Source organism: Rattus norvegicus, chromosome 4 (genome assembly GCF_021556685.1).
Source record: "Rattus norvegicus strain SHRSP/BbbUtx chromosome 4, alternate assembly SHRSP_T2T, whole genome shotgun sequence".
Classification (NCBI taxonomy): domain Eukaryota; kingdom Metazoa; phylum Chordata; class Mammalia; order Rodentia; family Muridae; genus Rattus; species Rattus norvegicus.
In genome coordinates, this window is record NC_141537.1 from 40,427,251 (window position 1) to 40,443,102 (window position 15,852).

Here is a 15,852-nt window from a genome sequence, read left to right on the forward strand (position 1 = left end):
TTCTTCTTGGATTGACTTGGATCTAGTTTTCTATTACTATATTTTATTTTGTCAAAAAAGAAAAAAGTAGAAATATGTATCCACTCTGGTGTTTTGAGTGAGCGTGTCTCTCATAGACTCAGGTGTTTGAAACATTAGGTCTTCATTTGGTGATGCTGTTTTGGGGGAGTTTGGTAGTTGCATTCATGTCGAATGGTGGGTTTTGAGAATATATAATCCCCTTTCACCTGCAGTTTTCCTCTTTTTACTTTCTGCTTCCAGGGAGAAATGTGTTCTCTTGGTTCCTGAACCAGCCACCTGCTGTCTTCCTCCTCTGGAACCATAGCCAAAACAAACTCTTTCTCCCATTAAAACAAGAGATTATTGCCATACATTCCTACTTTTTAAAACCCTTTGATTCCTTGCATGGTCACAGAAAGCATTTAAAACAAGAGCAGACTGACAGAGAGTTTTCAGTCCATCCAGGAGATACATGAACTGTTCTAAGAGCCCACTAGGAAGCCTCTGGTGTGGAATCTGTGGGATGCCTAACTTTCAGTATGGATGTCTGATGTCAAACAGGTATGAGCTGAGAGATTAAAAGAAGCTTGTGCTGGACACTGAAAAGTTAGAAACCCAAATTACTGTGAAATGTTGTAAACCATCAAGAGAAATGTTTCACAATAGAATCATAGAGAAATGTCGAAAGCACACTCAGTGATTTTTTTCATCAGATTTTATGAAATTATATAATGAAGGAATACATTAGGAAGAATTTAGAGGCAACTGACAAAATGTGGACATGAAAGAGAACATAAATTATCTGTGAAGTCTTTGCCTTCTATCAGCCTAGGGCTGTCCCATTGGTGTCCTTATGTGGGTGGCAAGCAAGCACATACTCCTGAGATTATAGAAATTCTCCCACATAAGACATGGTGGAATGAAAGAGTGATGTGAAGACTGGGGGGCTCACTCTCAAATCCATGCATTAGGTCTGAAAATTTACACTGATTCTTACCATGGCAACAGAAACATCCTATATTTCTATTATAAATATTAGAAATACCATACAGAAGTATCATACATGAACTATTGTTTCATTTTTCAATATATTGCTTAACTACAAAGGTAGTTATTGCAAACAAAGGTTCCTATGGTTAGGCTCCATAACTTTCCAATCTTACAGTCGAGGCTTACATTAAACAACGTGACAGATTGTTGCTCAGGATCCCTTCCTCTTTGGGCTTAAGGTTAAATCTGTACAACCAGATACTCAGAGTTTAAAATTTGTTTAATATATACATTGTATTATGTATGTAATCATGTTTTGATCATATCTTTCTCCTTTCCTAAATCCTTCAAAAAGCCACAATAATACCTAACTTCGTGTTCTCTCTCTCTCTCTCTCTCTCTCTCTCTCTCTCTCTTTCTCCCTCTCTCTCTCTCTCTCTCTCTCAAAAGAAACAAATAACAAAAAAAAACCCTAAAGACAATAAAACAAGTACTAAATGAGACCAAAACAGAAAACACACAAAAACATGATTTTTGTTTTATATTAGCCAACTACTTCTGGGCATGGAGTCTGACCTGTAGTGTGGTTGGTATACCCAGTGTCTCTCCTCTGTATAAAACTGACATCCCTTTGACTACCAGGTATCAACTGACTACCTGTGTGGTGGGCATTTGTGTTCACTTCCCCTTCTCAATGCTAAGATTTTGTCTAGATATTGGGCATGCTGTCACAGTCATGGTGAGACATGATGTGTATCAATCCTGTTGTTTCTGAAAGCCTCTCATTCCTTGGTGTCATCAACCACCTGTGGCTGTAACAATTCTTCCACGCCCTCTTCTGCATGGACATCTGAGTTTTGGCAAGGTGAGGGTGAAGTACATCCACTTCAAGCTGAGTGCCCCACAGTCTCTCACTCTGCAGATATTTCAGTTGTTGGTCTTCATTCAAATTAGCACCTACTGACATCAGCTGCAAGAAGTTTCGCTCATAATGGCTGAGAGATCTGTGATTTATGGGTATAGCAATGTGTCATTAGGAATCATAATTTATTGCTGTGTTCAGCTAGCAGAGTAATAGTAAAAGGTTTTCCTTTAGGGCTGATGACCTAGTCAGTCTTAGGCTCTTGGCCACATGTTTAGGTTCCAATTCATGGAATGTGTCTTAAATTCAATAAAAAAAGATTGAATTACCTCCAACCAAATTGGTTACCTCCATAATATTTTTGCCACTATCATACCAGCATAATTCACAAGTAGGTCACAATTGTAGGATTTGATATTGGTGGCAGAATCTAAATCTTAAAAATTATGATATAAAAATAGAATTCCATTAGTTTTTGTCACCTAAGTGTTAAAATGTAAAGAATGTTTTATTTGGGGAGATTTAAAATTGACAGTCTGTATGTACTTAAGACATTCTTCTCTGGAACATGACGTCAGATTATCAAGACTTTCAAAGCCGTGATAGTGAGTTTGAAGTTCCATTAAACCTGAGACCTAATGTTCTGGGTTAAAACATACTCCCCATGTATGTCCTGGTGCTTCAGCTATGACAAAAGTCCCCCAACTTCATAAGCCTTTGCTTCATTTTTTAATATTGTGAACTACTCTGCATTATTTTTAGAAATACTACGTGCATTAATCAACAACAGTTTGTATTTCTTGCCATCAAAGATCCTTCATTGTTAAATAATAACTTCAAAAACACATCCTATCAATAACGCTCTCATCATTCTAAAGCAACTCTCTTTAACTGTTGCATGACTTTCATTGTTTCTCACATTAATGGGTGAGAAAAGTACTGTCTGCCCATGGCCCTTACAAAAAGGAAGCAAGAAATATAAATCCATCCATACTCCTCTTGCCAAGCCATGTTCTCTGGCACAGGATTGATCTGCCCAGAGGAAAAGATGCTTTTGTAAAATATTCATACAAAAGCACCATCTGCTTTGAAAGCCATAAACCCATGGACTAATCACTCACAAGGGGTGCCTTTCCTAATCGGCACAAAGAAGACATATGGGTAGTGGCCCCAACACTCTCTTGGCTTTCCAAATGATATAATTTTTTCCTTCAGACTTGAAAATTTTGAACTCTCAAACCTTGTAATACTCCCATCTTCCATGTCTTAGATCTACCTTTGAATCACTTTTCTTTGTATGACTTTAAATAATTATCATGCTGTTCATGTATACTTCAAGATGTCATTTTGAAATATTTCTATATGCATTGCCAATGTCTACAGAGGATCTGAAATCACACACGAATGGCAAATGTCTCTTCTGATCACAGTGCCAACAATTATCAAATTAGAAAGCAGACAGATTAAGAATCACAGTATTTATTTTCAGACTTAAAGTAATTTGGGGATTCTGGGAGTTGCATTTTTCAATGTTAAGTAGCAAGAGTGATGAAAAATGAAGCATCAACTTATTTGTCTAAAATTTAAAAATTTTATCTGAGTAGACATTCTTAAAAGACATACAATAAAAAATTCTGCTTTCGAAAGATTTGGCATGCAAAAATATGAACCACAACATGAATTTTCAGAAGGACATGGAATGATTGGACAATTCCAACATATTTACCAACTGGCAGCTTGAGTCAAGCTCCCAACTGACATGTTTCTTCACTGCAAATTCCCAAGTATCCTCAAAATGAAAACTGACAGAAGATCCTCAGCTTTAATACCTACTGCCACCCAGCCAGGAATCAGCAGGGCCAGCTAGAGGATCAGAGTCTAATGAGTATCAATGTCAGCTTGCATTAGATTTGTGTCATTGCTACCTAGGATGCTGGGCATCACTTCTGCAATGTTATGCGTCTCTCCTACATCGGAACAGGTTTTCTTCTGTACAGTGACAAGACAGATAGAATGGCTTTCTTTTTAGCTTGGTTTCCTTAGTTTGAATCTCTTAGCATAAAACTTTAACAAACTGTACTGGTCTTAAAAGATGATTGTAGATTACTACATAATGTCCTCTACACAAAAACACTGAAAGCTGGCTGTCATTTGAGTACATCAGCACAAAATGAAAAGCAAAATTCTTTCAGTTTAGCTGTGAGTCTTCTACAGACGTTCTAGGTATCAGAGATGACAGGCATTTTAAAGATAGGGAGGTATAGAGTTAAAAGGGTGAGGGTAGAGGGCTCACTCTCATAAAGGCAAAGGGGAGGGGGAAAATTGCAGATGTGGAAGGGAGATTTGTGGAGGGATAATTGGGAAGCGGGATATCATTTGAGATGTAAACGAATTGAATGATTAATTTTTAAAAAGACTAAAAAAAAACCATTGAATTTATGTGTTTTAAGCCCATTACCAGCCCTTCAGTTTTATATAACTTTGTCTAATAGTTATTAAAATATTATGTTGAGTTAGAAAAAGAATTAATATTATTAATAAAATGGCAATGCAATGGGTATTGTTAAAATTTCTACAATAGAGACACTGTTTTCACAGCTATCAGATACATGGCCCTGATTCAATGTAGAAATTACCCTGGAGTGTTCACATTGTGAGGTTTAATTCCTATATGAGAACAATTGTGGAGATTCTTAAGTTTATGGTCAGTGAAAAAAGTAGAAAATACTTCAGAGAATAAGCAATCCTTCTCCCATAGTCTACAATTATATGATGTTATGGATAAATGTTAGACAGATTATCTGTTATGAAGCTTGATGAATAGTAAATCCATAATGTTTATAGTTTCCTTGGTTTCTTATCACTAACAAAGGTATTTTTCTTTGAAACTTTTTTTTTATTGTCCCACTCCTCTCGAGGTCAGAGGTCAACTGCAGGCATTGGTTTACTCCTTCCATCAACTGGCTCCAAGGATCAAATTCAGGTCGACAAGTTTGTGCTTAGTACCCTCTGACCCTTTGCTAGCCTGGCTTTAAAGTCTGTATTCTTCACTGAATCCACTGTAGTCGGGGGAGATCACATGATACAGAGCCTGACATTTCCCAGCTAAAAGGACCTTGTGTTATCCTTAGCAGAATATGCTTGCGACTGTTGGGAGGGCTGACAACTTTATAGAAGCAAATTACACATTCTGGAATTCCATGAGAGATTTGGTGATCATTTTGTTTGATTTCTTATTTGTTTACTTCTTTGATTGCTAGTATTCATGATTGTAAATCAGTAGCAGATGCCAAAGCAGAAACTTTACTAAATAACTTAAAATTAAGTAAAATCGTATCTGCTGCATTTGGAAGACATAGATTATGAACTGGTTTTCGGCATGATGAGTACACGTAAGGCCGAGTTAGTCAGATGTCAAAAGCAGAAGTCATCTCTGTATGTCCGATGGCACAAAGAGGACATAGATAAAGCTGGGTTTGGGTCCCTTGATGTTCACTGGTGCCCTTCCCCCTTCCAGTCTGAGTATTCCATGAGCAAAGTCTGGCTCTCTTTAGCTACATTGCAAAGTTACCATGGCACTTGGCTCAGTGGTCTTTGTAGAGGCTTCCACATTGACTTGAGGTTATGACAAGCTTGGCTGCAGGAGAGGTTAATATGTGAGAATGGTGCATCTCCAGTTTGTCCATACTGTACAGGCTATGCACCTTTTCTTATCATCATCATCATCATCATCATCATCATCATTTTATAATTTAATTAACTTTTATTTTTACACTCCATATTTTATCCCTCTCCTGGTCTATCCACTGACTGTTCTACATCCCATACCTCTTCCACCAGCGCCACCCCAGTCTCCAGGAGGATGTCTTTCCCATGCCCCACCCTACCAGACCTCCCCACTCCCTGGAGCCTCCAGTCTCTTGAGCATTAGTTGCATCTTCTCTGACTGAACCCAGACCCGGCAGTTCTCTGCTGTTTATGTGTTGGGGTCCTCATATGCTGGTGTATGCTACCTGGTTGGTGGTGCAGTATCTGAGAGATCTCATGGTCCAAGTTAGTTGGGAATGCTGGTCTTTCTATGGGGTCATCCCTCCTCCTCAGCTTCTTCAAGCTTTTCCCTAATTCAACCATAAGTGTCAGCAGCTTCTGTCCATTGGTTGCATGTAAATATCTGCATTTGACTCTTTCAGCTGCTTGTTGCGTCTTTCTGCGGGCAGACATGATAGGCCCCTTTTTGTGAGCACTCCATAGCCTTGGTAATAGTGTCAGGTCTTGGGGACTCCCCTTGAGCTGTATTCCACATCAGTAATAAAGTTTAACTGAAGATTCTTAATTATTTGAACTATGTTGTTATGTTAAAAAGTAATATTGACATTCATGTTAGTCAACATTTGAGTTTTCTTATTTTTGTAATCCTCCAGATTAATTGATTAGACAATCTTTCCTTTGTTCAGTTTCTATAAATTTGCTATAAATATTTTATTATGAAAACCAGAAAAAATATAGAAAATCTTCTAATTGTGTTGAGTTTATTTTATCATAAAGTAATTTGCCATCTCTATCCAACTATGATAGGGTCCATTGTAAACACAGTGTTCCTGAGGTTTAGTGGAGTGTGCGTGTGTGTGTGTGTGTGTGTGTGTGTGTGTGTGTGTGTGTGTGTTTACATGGAATATTCAGCTCTCCCCTCCAGGGTACATATTAATCCACACTAACTGATATACTCAATCTAATTAATATTTCACTTAAATGAACTATTTTATCCCTCATTGATTTTTATACAACTCACCATGGGAGTTTCAGGATCAAACTCAGGTCATCAGTCTTGGCAGCAATTGCATTCGCACACGGAGCCATCTCCAGTTCAAATATCCTTAATAACCAAATAGACAATGTCAAAAATAAAGGTTCACCTATTTAAAAGGTTACTGCATGCATTTTGCCTAACCATCATCTTCCCATTCGTTTTTATCTTTCATTCCAGTAGAACTCTAAATTTGTTTAATCTTGTTGCAAATAAATAACAGACAGATTTCAAAAAAAAAAGACCTTATCATTTATATGAAACACATTTAAGAAATGTGGAGGAAAATGGGTATTTCAGACATGGAGTATGATCCCCAATATCTTAGTACCATTAGCCATCATACCTGCACCCTTCTTTTTTTTTTTCTTTTTTTTTTTTTTTCGGAGCTGGGGACCGAACCCAGGGCCTTGCGCTTCCTAGGCAAGCACTCTACCGCTGAGCTAAATCCCCAACCCACCTGCACCCTTCTTTTACTCTGGTGCATCAACAAAGCCAAGTTCATGATATCCTCTATCATGAGGGAGAGAATCCTTCAGGATCTCAAGTTGAAAAGATGCATTCTCTTGGTATGGACAGAACATTTGAGAGTTAAAAACAATAAGATTTCTAAATGGTGGCCTTCAAAACAGTTTCCTGAAATAAGCCAAATAAAGAATTTTAAAGTTATAGTACAATTTCATCAAAGCACATAAAAACTATCATTGTCGTAAATTAAAATATGAAAGATCCAGAAAGACCTTCCAGTGTTCATCACAGAAATTGAGAATCAAAGATGTCATTATTCAGCTTCATGAAGCTAGGCCTAGTGGAGTTGTCCTGTAATCCCAGATACTCCAGAGGTTAAGGCAGGATGATCTTAGGCCTACCTGGACTTTGGAGTGAGTTCAAGGCTAAGTCCAGATATCTTGGTGAGACCTTGCTTTAAAACCAGAAGTAAAATGGTAGCAGGATATAGCTGAGGAATAGAGGACTTGCTCAGTAACATGAATCCATAGATTACATCCCTCTGAAAATCGTTCTTCATTAGATGATATGTTTACTCAGAGTTTGAAAGTGGAGATAGGATACTTTATGATTCTAGATCAAGGAGATTCTCCATATGTTCCTACACCAAAAATGAGTGAAATAGATCTCAAAAGGTGTATGCATTGTGTATATATATATATATATATATATATATTCATTCGTTTAGGAAAATGTGTAAATAGTGCTCCTTCTATTAAATGATCATTTAACAAAACAACATCAGATTCTACCCTAAGACATATGACTATGGAATGGTTTGGCAAGATTACAACACTAGGCTTGAAATTTCTTCCTTCAGATCTGGCCTTCAATCAGAATGCCATTTGATACTTTATAATAGTACTGGTGTTTGTACACCAGTAGGCACAGCTTGGCCGATATGTCTGTTGTAGCATGGAAAGCCCACACTGGGTAAAACAATTGATATCCCCAATATCTCACCAGTCCACATAGTGTTTTACAATCCTATAGAAGCTAGATAGCAGATATGAAGTTTCTTGGTTCTTCTGAGAGTGATTTCTCTGTCTTATAGCTGAAATGTGTCTTTACACAGCAGTCCTACCACATAAGTTTGATAAGTAATCAAGTACAATGGCAATGGCCTGGAGGATGTTGTTTTGGGATCTGTATGTCTTGTTCCACAATTTTAATTTAATAAATCTATGTCTTTTTGGAGTGACAGAACATTATAAAACTAGTTAGCAAGGTAATTCAAAATACAACTTTAAAAATTAAAATGAAATTACCTAGCATTGTAGCTCTCAAAGGAGATTTCTCAAAAATATTTTTAAACCAAATTCTTTAAAATTAGATAAAATTGAACTGTCAAAAGAATATTTTTAAGGGAATTTAATTTTAAAGTATTAACTTTTGAGTATGTAGCTTATAACCTGAAGTGAAGAAATGAACAGTTCTAGTTAGAATGACTCAGTGGATCACTCTCCTAATTTATAAACATCTGAATGCAACCCTTGCCCAACTTATTTACATGGCATAATAAATGAAAGGGTAAATATGGGCATTTCCAACTCTCAAAATATCCCTCAAACTTACATAAAATTGAGCCCTGAACATAAACTCTAGTGGATTTTTAACACAAAGTGAAACTCATTAATACTATTCTGACTTTGAGCTAAACAGTCTATTATGCCAGAGCCTCTGTCTGTCATACTCAAAACTAAATTTTAGGGGCTGGGGATTTAGCTCAGTGGTAAAGCGCTTACCTAGGAAGCGCAAGGCCCTGGGTTCGGTCCCCAGATCCGAAAAAAAGAACCAAAAAAAAAAAAAAACCTAAATTTTAGTCTGCACATATCCTAGATGATTGTTTTTTCAATGGGGGAGTTGAGTCCATTGATTTAAGAGATATTAGGGAATAGTGATTGTTGTTTCCTGTTATTTTTGATTTTAGAGTTATAATTACTTGTATGTTGCTCTCTTCTTTTGGTTTCATTGCATGGAGATTATTTTCTTGCTTTTTTTTTACCCATTTTTATTAAATTGTGTATTTTTTATTTACATTTCAAATGTTATTCCCTTTCTTTAAATTCATAGAATGAATTCATAGCTAAACAAAACTGGTATGAATAGGATCTTTATAATTTACAAAGCATATATTGTTCTTACAGTTGCTTCTGACATAAATACTATAATTATGAATGTCATTTAATAAAGAAGGAAAATGAAAAATAAGTAAAATATTCAGATTTCCAAAAGTTATACTGATACTGAATAAGATATAAAAATAATTTAAAGTCATACCCTTAAACTATATTTAGAAATCTATACCCTTGGCTAAACCTTCAGAGAGGCAGACAAGCCTGGGAAACCAGAAGAGACTGCTCTCCGCACACACATCTCGGACGCCAGAGGAAAAAGCCAAAGACCATCTGGAACCCTGGTGCACTGAAGCTCCCGGAAGGGGCGGCACAGGTCTTCCTGGTTGCTGCCACCGCAGAGAGCCCGTGGGAAGCACCCCACGAGCGAACTTGAGCCTCGGGACCACAGGTAAGACCAAATTTTCTGCTGCAAGAAAGCTGCCTGGTGAACTCAAGACACAGGCCCACAGGAAGAGCTGAAGACCTGTACAGAGGAAAAACTACACGCCCGAAAGAAGAACACTCTGTCCCCATAACTGACTGAAAGAGAGGAAAACAGGTCTACAGCACTCCTGACACACAGGCTTATAGGACAGTCTAGCCACTGTCAGAAATAGCAGAACAAAGTAACACTAGAGATAATCTGATGGCGAGAGGCAAGCGCAGGAACCCAAGCAACAGAAATCAAGACTAAATGGCACCATCGGAGCCCAATTCTCCCATCAAAACAAACATGGAATATCCAAACACACCTGAAAAGCAAGATCTAGTTTCAAAATCATTTTTGTTCATGATGCTGGAGGACTTCAAGAAAGACATGAAGAACTCCCTTAGAGAACAAGTAGAAGCCTACAGAGAGGAATCGCAAAAATGCCTGAAAGAATTCCAGGAAAACATAAATAAACAAGTAGAAGCCCATAGAGGGGAGACACAAAAATCCCTGAAAGAATTCCAGGAAAACATAAATAAACAAGTAGAAGCCCATAGAGAGGAGACACAAAAATACCTGAAAGAATTCCAGGAAAACACAATCAAACAGTTGAAGGAATTAAAAATGGAAATAGAAGCAATCAAGAAAGAACACATGGAAACAACCCTGGATATAGAAAACCAAAAGAAGAGACAAGGAGCTGTAGATACAAGCTTCACCAACAGAATACAAGAGATGGAAGAGAGAATCTCAGGAGCAGAAGATTCCATAGAAATCATTGACTCAACTGACAAAGATAATATAAAGCGGAAAAAGCTACTGGTCCAAAACATACAGGAAATCCAGGACTCAATGAGAAGATCAAACCTAAGGATAATAGGTAGAGAAGAGAGTGAAGACACCCAGCTCAAAGGACCAGTAAATATCTTCAACAAAATCATAGAAGAAAACTTCCCTAACCTAAAGAAAGAGATGCCCATAAACATACAAGAAGACTACAGAACTCCAAATAGATTGGACCAGAAAAGAAACTCCTCCCATCACATAATAGTCAAAACACCTAATGCACAAAACAAAGAAGAATATTAAAAGGAGTAAGGGGAAAAGGTCAAGTAACATATAAAGGCAGACCTATCAGAATCACACCAGACTTCTCGTCAGAAACTATGAAGGCCAGAAGATCCTGGACTGATGTCATACAGACCCTAAGAGAACACAAATGACAGCCCAGGTTACTGTATCCAGCAAAACTCTCAATTAACATTGATGGAGAAACCAAGATATTCCATGACAAAACCAAATTTACACAATATCTTTCTACAAATCCAGCACTACAAAGGATAATAAATGGTAAAGCCCAACATTAGGAGGCAAGCTATTCCCTAGAAGAAGCAAGAAACTAATCATCTTGGCAACAAAACAAAGAGAATGAAAGCACACAAACATAACCTCACATCCAAATATGAATATAACGGGAAGCAATAATCACTATTCCTTAATATCTCTCAACATCAATGGCCTCAACTCCCCAATAAAAAGACATAGATTAACAAACTGGATATGCAACGAGGACCCTGCATTCTGCTGCCTACAGGAAACACACCTTAGAGACAAAGACAGACACTACCTCAGAGTGAAAGGCTGGAAAACAACTTTCCAAGCAAATGGTCAGAAGAAGCAAGCTGGAGTAGCCATTCTAATATCAAATAAAATCAATTTCCAACTAAAAGTCATCAAAAAAGATAAGGAAGGACACTTCATATTCATCAAAGGAAAAATCCACCAAGATGAACTCTCAATCCTAAATATCTATGCCCCAAATACAAGGGCACCTACATACGTAAAAGAAACCTTACTAAAGCTGAAAACACACATTGCACCTCACACAATAATAGTGGGAGATTTCAACACCCCACTCTCATCAATGGACAGATCATGGAAACAGAAATTAAACAGTGATGTCGACAGACTAAGAGAAGTCATGAGCCAAATGGACTTAACGGATATTTATAGAACATTCTATCCTAAAGCAAAAGGATATACCTTCTTCTCAGCTCCTCATGGTACTTTCTCCAAAATTGATCATATACTTGGTCAAAAAACAGGCCTCAACAGGTACAGAAATATAGAAATAATCCCGTGCGTGCTATCGGACCACCACGGCCTAAAACTGGTCTTCAATAACAATAAGGGAAGAATGCCCACATATACGTGGAAATTTAACAATGCTCTACTCAATGATAACCTGGACAAGGAAGAAATAAATAAAGAAATTAAAAACTTTTTAGAATTTAATGAAAATGAAGGTACAACATACCCAAACTTATGGGACACAATGAAAGCTGTGCTAAGAGGAAAACTCATAGCGCTGAGTGCCTGCAGAAAGAAACAGGAAAGAGCATATGTCAGCAGCTTGACAGCACACCTAAAAGCTCTAGAACAAAAAGAAGCAAATACACCCAGGAGGAGTAGAAGGCAGGAAATGATCAAACTCAGAGCTGAAATCAACCAAGTAGAAACAAAAAGGACCATAGAAAGAATCAACAGAACCAAAAGTTGGTTCTTTGAGAAAATCAACAAGATAGATAAACCCTTAGCCAGACTAACGAGAGGACACAGAGAGTGCGTCCAAATTAACAAAATCAGAAATGAAAAGGGAGACATAACTACAGATTCAGAGGAAATTCAAAAAATCATCAGATCTTACTATAAAAATCTATATTCAACAAAACTTGAAAATCTTCAGGAAATGGACAATTTCCTAGACAGATACCAGGTATCGAACTTAAATCAGGAACAGATAAACCAGTTAAACAACCCCATAACTCCTAAGGAAATAGAAGCAGTCATTAAAGGTCTCCCAACCAAAAAGAGCCCAGGTCCAGACGGGTTTAGTGCGGAATTCTATCAAACCTTCATAGAAGACCTCATACCAATATTATCCAAACTATTCCACAAAATTGAAACAGATGGAGCCCTACCGAATTCCTTCTACGAAGCCACAATTACTCTTATACCTAAACCACACAAAGACACAACAAAGAAAGAGAACTTCAGACCAATTTCCCTTATGAATATCGACGCAAAAATACTCAATAAAATTCTGGCAAACCGAATTCAAGAGCACATCAAAACAATCATCCACCATGATCAAGTAGGCTTCATCCCAGGCATGCAGGGATGGTTTAATATACGGAAAACCATCAACGTGATCCATTATATAAACAAACTGAAAGAACAGAACCACATGATCATTTCATTAGATGCTGAGAAAGCATTTGACAAAATTCAACACCCCTTCATGATAAAAGTCCTGGAAAGAATAGGAATTCAAGGCCCATAACTAAACATAGTAAAAGCCATATACAGCAAACCAGTTGCTAACTTTAAACTAAATGGAGAGAAACTTGAAGCAATCCCACTAAAATCAGGGACTAGACAAGGCTGCCCACTCTCTCCCTACTTATTCAATATAGTTCTTGAAGTTCTAGCCAGAGCAATCAGACAACAAAAGGAGATCAAGGGGATACAGATCGGAAAAGAAGAGGTCAAAATATCACTATTTGCAGATGACATGATAGTATATTTAAGTGATCCCAAAAGTTCCACCAGAGAACTACTAAAGCTGATAAACAACTTCAGCAAAGTGGCTGGGTATAAAATTAACTCAAATAAATCAGTTGCCTTCCTCTATACAAAAGAGAAACAAGCCGAGAAAGAAATTAGGGAAACGACACCCTTCATAATAGTCTCACATAATATAAAGTACCTCAGTGTGACTTTAACCAAGCAAGTAAAAGATCTGTACAATAAGAACTTCAAGACACTGAGGAAAGAAATTGAAGAAGACCTCAGAAGATGGAAAGATCTCCCATGCTCATGGATTGGCAGGATTAATATAGTAAAAATGGCCATTTTACCAAAAGCAATCTACAGATTCAATGCAATCCCCATCAAAATACCAATCCAATTCTTCAAAGAGTTAGACAGAACAATTTGCAAATTCATCTGGAATAACAAAAAACCCAGGATAGCTAAAGCTATCCTCAACAATAAAAGGACTTCAGGGGGAATCACTATCCCTGAACTCAAGCAGTATTACAGAGCAATAGTGATAAAAACTGCATGGTATTGGTACAGAGACAGACAGATAGACCAATGGAATAGAATTGAAGACCCAGAAATGAACCCACACACCTATGGTCACTTGATTTTTGACAAAGGAGCCAAAACCATCCAATGGAAAAAAGATAGCATTTTCAGCAAATGGTGCTGGTTCAACTGGAGGGCAACATGTAGAAGAATGCAGATCGATCCATCCTTATCACCCTGTACAAAGCTTAAGTCCAAGTGGATCAAGGACCTCCACATCAAACCAGACACACTCAAACTAATAGAAGAAAAACTAGGGAAGCATCTGGAACACATGGGCACTGGAAAAAATTTCCTGAACAAAACACCAATGGCTTATGCTCTAAGATCAAGAATCGACAAATGGGATCTCATAAAACTACAAAGCTTCTGTAAGGCAAAGGACACTGTGGTTAGGACAAAACAGCAACCAACAGATTGGGAAAAGATCTTTACCAATCCTACAACAGATAGAGGCCTTATATCCAAAATATACAAAGAACTCAAGAAGTTAGACCGCAGGGAAACAAATAACCCTATTAAAAAAATGGGGTTCAGAGCTAAACAAAGAATTCACAGCTGAGGAATGCCGAATGGCTGAGAAACACCTAAAGAAATGTTCAACATCTTTAGTCATAAGGGAAATGCAAATGAAAAAAACCCTGAGATTTCACCTCACACCAGTGAGAATGGCTAAGATCAAAAACTCAGGTGACAGCAGATGCTGGCGAGGATGTGGAGAAAGAGGAACACTCCTCCATTGTTGGTGGGATTGCAGACTGGTAAAACCATTCTGGAAATCAGTCTGGAGGTTCCTCAGAAAATTGGACATTGAACTGCCTGAGGATCCAGCTATACCTCTCTTGGGCATATACCCAAAAGATGCCTCAACATATAAAAGAGACACGTGCTCCACTATGTTCATCGCAGCCTTATTTATAATAGCCAGAAACTGGAAAGAACCCAGATGCCCTTCAACAGAGGAATGGATACAGAAAATGTGGTACATCTACACAATGGAATATTACTCAGCTATCAAAAACAACGAGTTTATGAAATTCGTAGGCAAATGGTTGGAACTGGAAAATATCATCCTGAGTGAGCTAACCCAATCACAGAAAGACATACATGGTATGCACTCATTGATAAGTGGCTATTAGCCCAAATGCTTGAATTACCCTAGATCCCTAGAACAAACGAAACTCAAGACGGATGATCAAAATGTGAATGCTTCACTCCTTCTTTAAATGAGGAAAAAGAATACCCTTGGCAGGGAAGGGAGAGGCAAAGATTAAAACAGAGACTGAAGGAACACCCATTCAGAGCCTGCCCCACATGTGGCCCATACATATACAGCCACCCAATTAGACAAGATGGATGAAGCAAAGAAGTGCAGACCGACAGGAGCCGGATGTAGATCGCTCCTGAGAGACACAGCCAGAATACAGCAAATACAGAGGCGAATGCCAGCAGCAAACCACTGAACTGAGAATAGGTCCCCCGTTGAAGGAATCAGAGAAAGAACTGGAAGAGCTTGAAGGGGCTCGAGACCCCAAAAGTAGAACAATGTCAAGCAACCAGAGCTTCCAGGGACTAAGCCACTACCTAAAGACTATACATGGACTGACCCTGGACTCTGACCCCATAGGTAGCAATGAATATCCTAGTAAGAGCACCAGTGGAAGGGGAAGCCCTGGGTCCTGCTAAGACTGAACCCCCAGTGAACTAGACTATGGGGGGAGGGCGGCAATGGGGGGAGGGTTGGGAGGGGAACACCCATAAGGAAGGGGAGGGGGAGGGGGATGTTTGCCCGGAAACCGGGAAAGGGAATAACACTTGAAATGTATATAAGAAATATTCAAGGTAATAAAAAATAAAGAGAGAAAAAAAAAAACTAGACTCACAGAAGACAGGTAGCCAGTAGAGTGGAGAAAGGGCTAACAAAGGTGGGCTGACCACTTTATCCCCAGGGAGATGGGAGGCTATGAGAAGGCATTTATTTGAAATTCAC

General features: G+C 38.2%; 1 long non-coding RNA gene across 3 annotated transcripts in view; it reads right to left on the reverse strand.

Annotated features, from left to right (window-relative positions):
- The window catches only part of LOC102547989 (uncharacterized), a 79,276-nt gene that overhangs the window by 763 nt on the left and 62,661 nt on the right, over positions 1–15,852 (reverse strand). For 2 of the 3 annotated variants that reach the window (XR_015687204.1, XR_015687205.1), the window contains exon 3: positions 6,642–6,725. This is a non-coding gene — a long non-coding RNA (uncharacterized LOC102547989). Of the gene's footprint in view, positions 1–5,134; positions 5,490–6,641; positions 6,726–15,852 lie in introns of those variants that run through there. The other variant, XR_015687203.1, reaches the window with a different exon arrangement.